Genomic DNA, 12,113 nt, shown 5'->3' with positions numbered 1-12,113 from the left:
ATGAGAAAAGTCAGTGGTCAATCTAAGAAAGAAATGGGAAATTGTATGCGAGCCAACATGCGGATTATAACCTGGAGACAGTGTTTGAGAAAGCTCTAAGGACTGTTCTGCTCATTAGAGGTCAAAGCAGTTATATAAGCATTTGAGACAAAGGGTTATACATCAAATGATGTATTGTTGATAGTTTACACAATCCAGATCTAAACATACAAAGTGAGTAGTGGGTCATGGGTCATCCTGGCCCCTTACAGGATTAAGAAGGAATGTTATCTCCTAAGGAGGTCTAATTAAGGCAGATGCACAGTACACTCTAAAGGGGAGGGAGTAGGCCAAAATGGGCAAAGAAAAATTTTGCCATAAAATATAAATTTTATTTCATCAGGGGCAATCTTGTAAGCCTGAGTCCTTAACCTCCAGGTAGACAGTGTCAGAATTGAGTTAAATTGTATGACATCGATCTGGTGTCACAGATTAGCTTAATGTGTGAAAAACTTACACATCTGGTGTCAGAAGTGAAGCAGTTGTTGTAGAGTAGTATTGACAGTGGAGGAGACACATAAGAGTATGTTTTTTTTCTTTATACCTCCATTACTATTATCCAATACATCATGGCTGGTTTTCAACAAAAAATTACAAGTAATGCTAAACAAGGGAAAATCACAGTCTGAAGAAGCAAAGTAAGCATCAGAATTGGACTCACATATGATAGATTTTGGAATTATCAGACAGAGATTTTAAAATAACTATGATCAGTGTTAAGGGCTATAATGGAAAAAGTAGACAACATATAAGAACAGAGTAATAATGTAAGCAAAGAGATGATTCTAAGTAAAAAATTCAAAAGGAAATGCTAGAAATAAAACATACCTTAACAGAAGTGAAGAATGCCTTTGATGTGCATATTAGTAGACTGGACATAACCAAGGAAAGAATCAATGACCTAAAACTGGTCAGTAGAAACTCCCCAAACTGAAAGGCAAAGAGAGAAAAATCAAAATTAACAACAACAAAAACAGCATCCAGGAACTATTGAAAGATTTCAAAAGGTGTAACAAACATTTAAGGGTTGCTAGCTCTCTTTTCAACACTGCATTCCTTATTGCTTTAGTGAACAGAATATCCTCTGGGTCCTCCCATCAGAAAGAATAGGCAGATGAGTTTTATTAGTATATTTATTCTAATATTCTATATTAGAATATAGATATATTTATTCTAATAAATATAGTATATTTATTCTAATAACTTTTCTGAACCTTATCATCCTTTTTTCTACCATCTGCCATGCATTTGTGGCTTATCAATTTCACCATGGAATATTGCTTCTCCAAGATTCCCAAAGTCATCTTAGCAGCATGTTAGCACATTTCCCAGAATTCTCATCAGGGTGTTAAATCCTGCATTCTGAGAAAGTGCTGCCATATCAAAGAATTTATCCAATTTTAAATTACTTCCCAGCATCCTCAGGAGCCAGTGTCACATGTGGTTTCATAGCTCTAGCCAGAACATTTTGGATAACTCCTGCAGCTTCTTCATCACAGAGCCTCTTCTTTATTCAGACTGAGCACTTGCTTATCCACATTCTGTTGTGTTTTGATCTCAGTTATTCCTCTGGTAGTCAGGAGGGCAGGTGGGAATGGGGTAGGGCATGTTTTATTTTAAAATAGGGGCTCTGTATTGTCTTTAAATAAGGGGGAGCTAACATGGAAAAGTTGGCCACTTTGATAAATCCAAAGTATTCCTGGGAATCTAAGGATTCATGATTTTTTAGTGCATCCATCCTCATGCTCCAAATCCAACTCATACAGTTCTCATTTTCTCTATAAAACACCTAATCTTGGCATAAAAGATTTACTGGATTTGAGGATTTAAACTTTGACACTCTGCTACCCTCTTAACAAAATCCTGGGACTGCTTCTTATTTCCTTCTGTCTTCTTGTTAAAGGAGATGATTATCTCTTAATATGCTATCATTTAGTTAGTCCCTCTAGTTTTCATAATTTGCCATAAACTGGTGATTATTTACCTTCAGCCTTTTACTGTCTTTAAAGAATCTGTTGACCTCAGCCATATTTTTACATGGTCCTTATAATCACTAATTCTCTTGTACCTCACAATGTTCTGAGATACTACACCTGACAATTCATATACTTACACTGGCATCTCAGCCAAGTTCATCACCAGTCACAACTTTAGCATTTGTACCATGACAATACACCTGGAGCAATCTATATTTCACTTACCAACAATGACAGGGTCCCCTTGCCAGACTGCTACAAAATCCTATTTTATAATTTGCTCTCTCAAGTCAGTCGAGACAACAACTTAGTTTGAGTTTTGCAGGAAACACACTTTTAGATGGAGATTTGCATGCAATAAGTTTATCTGGATTTACCCTTGGGAACAGCATCTCTAAGAGTGAAGGAAACAGATGTTGCTAGGATAAGCTGAACTGTGATGCATCTGCAACAGAGGCTTTAGCCAATCCTACAGGTAGCTGTGGAGCAGGGATGACCTTTCAGAATTAGATGCTAATATAGGCAAGAAGCCAGGTCTTATGATACACCCTGCTGACCAGTTATTGTATGAGGAAGTATTCACAATGTTAACGGCCAAAGACACAACAGTTAACTTTATTCTCCATTATTAACAGTCTCCATTATTCTTAAGTTTAGAAAAATAAAAGAAAATCAAGTCCCGATTTGTAGTGTTTGCAGACTTACGTGGTGTGTGTATATATATATATATATATATATATATATATATATATATATATATATATATATTCCTACCATGGCTGATTTTAAACTTTGATGTAATGGGGCCTACCACAGAGTTGGGAAGAGATGTATAGTAACATGCACTTACAGAAATGCAAGAGATATAAAGACAATAGCACAAATAAGAGGAAAATGAAATGTAGTAAAATAGTTGGGACAAGATGACTTTTAAGTATTTAAAACACTTTAAGAATATAATTTAACTGTAACTACATAATTTAATTTTTAAACATAACTATCAAAAACTGGATCACAAATTTTCTGAATATTTACAAATTGTCCCTTACAAGCTACCACAAGCTGGCTTGAACAAACTACTACCTCCCACCATTAGGCTCAATGAATATATGACCCATATTAAACTTAAATGTAACATATTAATTAGCATTTTTCTCAGTTGGCCACTTGTTTTGGAAAACTAACACTCTATAAAGCCATGCTAAACGCACCTTTTGCATTTCTTTACGTAACTGAGTTCCTAAGGTTTTCCTCTAGAACAGGGACGCCTGGAAGGGAGTCTAGTATGAACACTAAAACTTTTGTCCAAAAGTTGCATGTTTTATTGCCTTTTCTTCCTATTTCAAGGGGACATTCAAGATTATTCTAACTTTTTAGCTTTATACTCTTTCCATTTATATCTTAGCAGTAGAGGAGAACACTTGCAGCCTGTGGGTCAGAGAAAAAGGCAGCCAGAAATGAGGCCTGAGAACTGGGGGTGAACAACAGGTGTTAGTCCTCTTGTCTGACGTTATAAGAGCTCACATTAATTAAGCAACTATCAAGAATTACACAAAGCATGTTACATGCATTATCACAATAAATGTTATTATTACCCACATTTATTTATGAGGGAATAGAGGCACCAAAATACTAAGCAAATTGTCCAAAGACACAAAGTTCTCATTGAGCAGTGGAACCAAGATTAAGCCCAAGTTTTATAAGTTCAGAAGCTTACCAATTTCATGTGTTAACTACTTTAAACATATTATTTGTGTAGGTCTTAATCATGAAAATAAATGTATTTTTAAAAATTCATGTGTCATGATTAACAACAGCATCGAGTTCAGTGTTATGCTTTAAATAGAAGCCAGTATTAGTGTAATATAGCCGCCTTAATGTATGGTTTATAAAAATAATAGCAAATATAGTGATCATTTGTGCTTCTAAGTATTTACAAATAAGGCAAACAGAATAGGTAACATTTCTACATCTGCTATCATGGAAACTAAAGAGAAAACACCAAAGTCAGGACCAGTAAGCTATTTACTAACCAATGTCTGGGACATTTTAAACAGGTAGCTTAAATAAATCCTAGTTGATTCAGTAGTTTAGACAATGTTCTTGAAAAGTTGGATCAATATCATTGTTGATTTACTCAATTGTATAAATTGTAGTGATTAATCTTATTTTAAAAAAATGTATTGGGGCAGGTAGAACAGAGGGGCATACAGCTTATGAAGGTGATTAATACAGACAACACTTCTCTAATAAGGAATTGTTAAGAATTCCTTAGAATTGTTAAGAATTTAATTTTCCCTTGATAGTGTATTTGTGGACATATTTTCAGATACTCATAGAAATATAAACTTTAATTTAAAAAGCAATATATTATCCTTCTGCACATAAAGCATCACACGTTTCACCATAGTGACTGATCAATGTGGTGATGACTTTTGAAACAAGTTAGTAAATAAATTAAATTAATTTACACACCCTCAGGAAAAAGAAATTACCTCAGATTCAACTTTCTAAGAACTCTGTTGAAGATAATTAGATATAGGTGAGTATAGAATATTAAATAGCACATACAAAATTTTTTAAAGAGAACACTGATATTTTATCCTTTGTTATATCATCTATCAATCATCTATTTATCCATCAAATACATAGTGCTATCAACTTATCAAATGCAAATACATGTCATCAACAATTGTCATTACCTCAAATACATAAATAAATGTTCATATAATCTATACTTTTTTATATACGTTCATGTACCTGTTCACATATCCATTTTAGAATTATTCATAATTTTCTTATTAAAAATAGATTTTGTGTGAGTACTGTAAGGTGAATGACCCTCTGAGTTCTCATTCCACCCATAGCTCCCTTTTGTGTCAAGTGCCCAGACATAGTTCCATGTATGTAGGTTGCCATGCCTTGGGTCTGATGACCAGAAGGATTACCTCAGACCTGATTGCGCTATAGATTGTCGACTGACCAAAAGTTACATTGAATATAAGGGAGGCCAGTGGCTTTATGAGGAAGACTGATTTAGAAACTCTGTTAACCTAACCCAATCAAATCTCTTTTTGGGACTTGGTTAACATGAGACAGACAAGGGATTTTTTTTTTTTTTAAAGGAAAATGCATTTTAAATTTATTTATTTATTTATTTTTGGCTGTGTTGGGTCTTCGTTTCTGTGCAAGGGCTTTCTCTAGTTGCGGTGAGCGGGGGCCACTCTTCATTGCGTGCGCGGGCCTCTCACTGTCGCGCCCTCTCTTGTTGCTGAGCACAAGCTCCAGATGCGCAGGCTCAGTAGTTGTGGCTCACGGGCCTAGTTGCTCCGCGGCATGTGGGATCTTCCCAGACCAGGGCTCGAACCCGTGTCCCCTGCATTGGCAGGCAGACTCTCAACCACTGCGCCACCAGGGAAGCCCGACGAGGGATTTTTGCAGGCAGTTGAGTGGAGTAAAATCCAAGTGATATGTAGAGAAAGTATTCAGAATAATCCATTTCACAGTAAAAACCAAGAATTAAGAGAAGTGTAAGGGTAAAGGTAAAACAGAAAAAAGAAAGTAGAAATATGAGAAACAGATGCAGTGGACACCACAGCAACCAATTTGAATGACTTTAGTCATGAATTATTTTGGTGATGTTAGACCTGATATGCTATCATACATGACATTTCACTTGACCTTGGTGCTTTCATTTTATTTGTTAAAGCATTTTATTTCTCTTATGCACAGTTGTACAGTAAAATGCCCACACCAGCAGAGATAAGCTAAACATACTACTGTTGCTTCTTATCTGAGTGAAGCTAGTACAATGCGAATGTACATACATAAAAATGTTTGTATATGTGTATACAAAAATTTACTAAGCAATTTACATCTTTCTTCTCCTTTCATCTTAAAATGATTATATGTTCCTTGTTCTTTCTGTTTTTGGAAAGAACTTCAAAGGCTCTTTTGAGAAGTTACAGAAACCCCAATTTTTAAAATGTTCACAAAGGAAGTGGCAGGCACTTATAAGTTTCTCATCACCAGATAGTTATATTCACAGAAAAAAAAATGTAGAAATTTACATCCATCATCCATTCCATACATCTCTTAGAAGTTGGTATTCTTGCTGAAATTTCAGGTCTGTTTTTGTTGAAGAAAGGAACAACATAGAGATTCATTATAAGGGAATATTATTGAACTTCATCTCTTCTTCATGGCAAGGAAGAATAGCTCTCTTTGTGAGTGAAGCAAAAGAATCAGTGTGAAAGCAAAGAACAGAATGAACCTTACCGATGTGAACTAGCCCAAGGAATTCGAAGACCTAGGAATACTCTGACAAGTTTACAGGAGACGTAGCATTCCATTTGTGTTCTAACCTACCCACAAGCTTATGGTTTAGGTTACACTCCTTCTGGATTCATGGGAGCAGCACAGTCCTGCTATTATGTCAAGTGACATCATGCGGAAATGCTCTAAGAGCAATGTGTGAAGCTTAGCATTTGGAAAGTGTTTATGTCATCAGAAACCATCTAAGTCAATCTTCTGTTATTTTGGTTAAGAAACATGAGGCCCAGAAACATTAAGTAACTAGTTCAAGGTCACAAAGGTAGCTATTATCAGATCCAGGACAACAACATGGTTTTTTAAATTCCCATTTCAATTTTTATTCTACTTCCTATGTTTTTTCCACTTTTGCATGGATTCAGTCATTTCTGCCTGAAGATACAAATCTTCAACTGATGCTCACAAGGTTTATGTTTGTACCTGATTTAAAATCTGGCCAATGGCAAGACTTACTGCATCACAGTAAACTGAATTTCAAAGAGTTTAAATAAATTACCCTTAGTAACAGAGCTTAACAAAGTGGAAAAGTTAAAGTGCGTGTATCTGATTCTTGAGAAAAACCTCAGTTTGTACTCAGGTTCTGCCTAGTCTGCATTTCTGCACACAATCCAATTTCACTTAAGACTGTAAATATTGCCTTCTTAGTAGACTGAACATCTTATTCTGAATGTTTCTGCCCTTTGTACTCTTCCATTCCTTGAATTTGAAGTTAGTTTTGAGCAATAGAACAATGGAAAATCTCTGCCAGAACTTCTTATCAGCTTGGAGCTTTAGCATTTCTCAATTTGATCTTTCCTTTTGTCATGTATATCATGGATCTTGTACATCAATATTGTTGGAGGAGTTATAGACTCTTTTATGTATTTAATAGTATGTCTTCTGAGGAATAAATATTGAGTTTAGAATATAAATTTACATGATATGCCAAAGAAGTAATAACTTCATGTGTTCCAATGCATAAATCCTCCAAAAGGACTGAAGAATTAAACTTGTAACAAAAAGGAGAAAAAGTTTCATTTTAAGAGTTTATAATATGGCTTCTCCCTCTCTGCAAAAATAAATACACGAATACATAAACAAATAAATAAAAACGACCAATCAATGAAAATATGGCAAAACCAACTTCAGTTATTTATTTGGCCAATCATTCACTCAATGAATATTTTCTGAGCTCCAATACATAAAGAATACTAGGCTGAACGCTGTAGAATATCTGAGGCCTTGGTGTTCTATGCAACTCACTTAAAAGATTATAAACATGAATGGTAGCACACATAGTGGTGCTATGTGTAATGAGATGGATGGAATGTTTACTGTTACCAAATAAAGAAATATTAGAGTAGATAGAGCAGATAGTCAACCGTTATGACTGACCACGATTTGAAGCATTCTTTCATAGTGTACATATCCATTTAAAGCCCAAAGGGAAAAATTATTTAAAAAGTAAAACAGTATGAAATTAAATATAACAATGGTTTATAAAGGTTTTTGGAATGATCTTTTTTCCCCTCAGTGTTCTACTTTGCTTTCTAAAACAATGCATTTCACTTTCTAAATGATGTTAATATGAATAACACCTAATAATAAGTCTAGAAGTATTAAGGATGCTTTGAAAATATTATAGCTAAAAATGCTGGATTTACTAGTTTATTCATGTAACTGTGATTTGTGTGGCTTATAACTTTGAGGTGCTTCACACAATTGACAATAAAAAAACAATTTTCCTCATAAGTACTTAAAAAAATTACAGGCCATTTAGTAAAAAACTTGATTACTATGCACTGATAATAGAATTTCTTTCTACCATTCTAAGGCACTTCAGCTATCTTTGAAGCATAGGGAAAAAATGTGATTTCTAGAAATAAAAGGACTAAAAGTTGCTTGTATCTTTATTGGATTCATTAAAAATTACCACACGATTAGTATAATTTAGTAAACTATGTCTTTATGGAATACAGACTGATTCAAATATTTTTGTGCAAAATGTTCTTTGCAGTAATGAACGTATTCAACCAAATTTGTGTGGGTAAGCTTTTCTAAATTTCAAAAATTCTGATTTTCTGATTATATTACAAAGCAGCACTCTGTTGATGTTTTTGTATTTATCTATCATCTTACATCAATTGGTTTTCCAGAAGGATTTTCTAAAGCCAGGAAAAATGGTAGTCAAATCAATGTGAACATATTAACAAAACTTCAAGTGCATTCTACATGCTCTATTAAACATTATTCAATTATTTTACTCATTTGAAAATACGTTTTACTCATCATTTTGTCTCAGATAAAATTTCTTCTTTCAAACAGTGTTATACTGTTCCTTATAATTGCCCCTGGGGATTTTAATCAAAGGGAGATATGAGAAATGCAACATGCTTTGGAACCATCCACGCATTCAGTGTTCAGTCTACTGAATAAGGAACACTGAACAGATATGTAATTAAACACAATAACAGCTGTGCTCATGAAATAGGAAGAAGATTAAAAAGTAATCCTGGATACTCATTTAATTTTTTTAGATCAAATATGAATGTAATTAGAATACTGTGATGTAACTTAATTTTAAAAATAACTTGAAATTTGACATCAGTCTAACCCCTTAAAGATAAATTTATAGAAATCAAAGACAACCTAGAATATTTGAGGATTTGTTCTACATAGCTTTGAATATCTATTCAGTCATTCATTTTATTTTTCATTTGCTCAATATTTTAATACTGGAAAACATTATACTAACTTTTGGGGTTAAACAAAGCAAGAGAGGAATAGACATGCCCTATGAAATCAAGTAAATCCATTAGAGCCAAAAATGCTATAAAGAAAGGCTACAAAAATGGACATGACTTTCAGTATTTGTTTTGTTAATGTTTTATAGTTTGGAACTTAATTCAATGATTGTATGTTTATGTTGTATCTCTAGATTTAATATCTTGTGACATGTTATATTTGGGGTGCCAGATGAAAATGTATATTTGAGTATTAGCAATAATCATTTTGAATAGAAAGAGTTCTTCTTGCCAGCCCTATATGAGTAAGTAATTTAATTTCTCTAACCCTTACTTTTCTCTTTTGTAAAAAATAAAACAGCAAAATATAGGTTGTTTTTTGAATTTTATTTTATTTATTTTTTTATACAGCAGGTTCTTATTAGTTATCTATTTTATGCATATGAGTGTATATATGTCAATGCCAATCTCCAAATTCATACCGCCACCACCACCACCCCACCCCTCTTTCCCCCCTTGGTGTCCATAAGTTTGTTCTCTATATCTGTGTCTCTGTTTCTGCCTTGCAAGCCACTTCATCTGTACCAGTTTTCTAGATTCCACATATATGCGTTAATATACGATATTTGTTTTGCTCTTTCTGACTTACTTCACTCTGTATGACAGTCTCTATGTCCATCCACGTCTCTACAAATGACCCAATTTCATTCCTTTTTATGGCTGAGTAATATTCCATTGTATATATGTACCACATCTTCTTTATCCATTTGTCTGTCGATGGGCATTTAGGTTGCTTCCATGACCTGGCTATCGTAAATAGTGCTTCAACGAATATTGGGGTGCATGTGTCTTTTTGAATTATGGTTTTCTCTGGGTATATGCCCAGTAGCAGGATTGCTGGGTTATATGGTAATTCTATTTTTAGTTTTTTAAGGAACTGCCTCACTGTTCTCCACAGTGGCTGTATCAATTTACATTCCCACCAACAATGCCAGAGGGTTCCCATTTCTCCACACCCTCTCCAGCATTTGATGTTTGTAGATATTCTGAAGATGCCCATTCTAACCGGTTTGAGGTGATAACTCGTTGTAGTTTTGATTTGCATTTCTCTCATAACTAGTGATGTTGAGCAGCTTTTCATGTGCCTCTTGGCCATCTGTATGTCTTCTTTGCAGAGATGTCTAGTTAGGACTTCTGCCCATTTTTTGATTGGGTTGTTTGTTTTTGTAATATTGAGCTGCATGGGCTGTTTATATATTTTGGAGATTAATCCTTTGTCCGCTGATTTGTTTGCAAATATTTTCTCCCATTCTGAGGGTTGTCTTTTCATCTTGTTTATAGTTTCCTTTGCTGTGCAAAAGCTTTTAAGTTTCATTAGGTCCCATTTGGTTTTTTTAAATTTCATTTTCATTACTCTAGAAGGTGGGTCAAAAAAGACCTTGCTGTGATTTATGTCCAAGAGTGTTCTGCCTATGTTTTCCTCTAAGAGTTTTATACTGTCCAGTCTTACATTTAGGTCTTTAATCCATTTGGAGTTTATTTTTGTGTATGGTGTTAGGGAGTGTTGTAATTTCATTCTTTTACATGTAGCTGTCCAGTTTTCCCAGCACCACTTATTGAAGAGGCTATCTTTTCTCCATTGTATATCCTTGCCTCTTTTGTCATAGATTAGTTGACCATAGGTGCGTGGGGTGATCTCTGGTCTTTCTATCCTGTTCCATTGATCTATATGTCTGTTTTTGTGCCTGTACCATATTGTCTTGATTACTGTAGCTTTGTAGTATAGTCTGAAGTCAGGGAGTCTGATTCCTCCAGCACCATTTTTTTCCCTCAAGATTGCTTTGGCTGTTCGGGGTCTTTTGTGTTTCCATACAAATTTTAAGATCTTTTGTTTTAGTTCTGTAAAAAATGCTATTGGTAATTTGATAGGGATTGCTTTGAATCTGTAGATTGCTTTGGGTAGTATAGTCATTTTCACAGTACTGATTCTTCCAATCCAAGAACATTGTGTATCTCTCCATCTGTTTGTGTCATCTTTGATTTCTTTCATCAGTGTCTTATAGTTTTCTGAGTATAGGTCTTTTACCTACTTAGGTAGGTTTATTCCTAGGTATTATTTTTGTCGCAGTGGTGAATGGGATTGTTTCCTTAATTTCTCTTTCTGATCTTTTGTTATTTGTTTATAGGAAGACAAGAGATTTCTGTGAATTAATTTTTTTATCCTGCAACTGTACCAAATTCATTGATTAGCTCTAGTAATTGTCTGGTGGCAACTTTAGGATTCTCTATATATAGTATCAAGTCATCTGAAAACAGTGACAGTTTTACTTCTTCTTTTCCAATTTGTATTCCCTTTATTTCTTTTTCTTTTTGATTGCCCTGGCTAGGAATTCTAAAACTATGTTGAATAATAGTTGTGAGAGTGGACATCCTTGTCTTTTTCCTTATCACAGAGGAAATGCTTTCAGTTTTTCACCATTGAGAGTGCTGTTTGCTGTAAGTTTTTCATATATGGCCTTTATTATGTTGAGGTAGGTTCCCTCTATGCCCATTTTCTGGAGAGTTTTTATCATAAATGGGTGTTGAATTTTGTCAAAAGCTTTTTCTGCATCTATTGAGATGATCAAATGGTTTATGCTTCAATTTGTTAATATGGTGTGTCACATTGATTGATCTGCATATATTTAAGATTCCTTGCATCCCTGGGATAAATCCCACCTCATCATGGTATATAATCCTTTTAATATGTTGTTGGATTCTGTTTGCTAGTATTTTGTTGAGGATTTTTGCATCTATATTCATCAGTGATATTGGTCTGTAATTTTCTTTTTTTGTAGTATCTCTGTCTGGTTTTGGTATCAGGGTGATGGTGGCCTTGTAGAATGAGTTTGGGAGTGTTCCTTCCTCTGCAAATTTTTGGAAGAGTTTGAGAAGGATGGGTGTTAGCTCTTCTCTAAATGTTTGATAGAATTCACCTGTGAAGCCATCGGTCCTGGACTTTTGCTTGTTTGAAGATTTTTAATCACACTTTCAATTTCATTAC

Source organism: Balaenoptera acutorostrata, chromosome 5 (assembly GCF_949987535.1).
Source record: "Balaenoptera acutorostrata chromosome 5, mBalAcu1.1, whole genome shotgun sequence".
NCBI classification, from domain to species: domain Eukaryota; kingdom Metazoa; phylum Chordata; class Mammalia; order Artiodactyla; family Balaenopteridae; genus Balaenoptera; species Balaenoptera acutorostrata.
The sequence above is the reverse complement of the archived record's forward strand: the minus strand, read 5'-3'. Positions refer to the sequence as shown.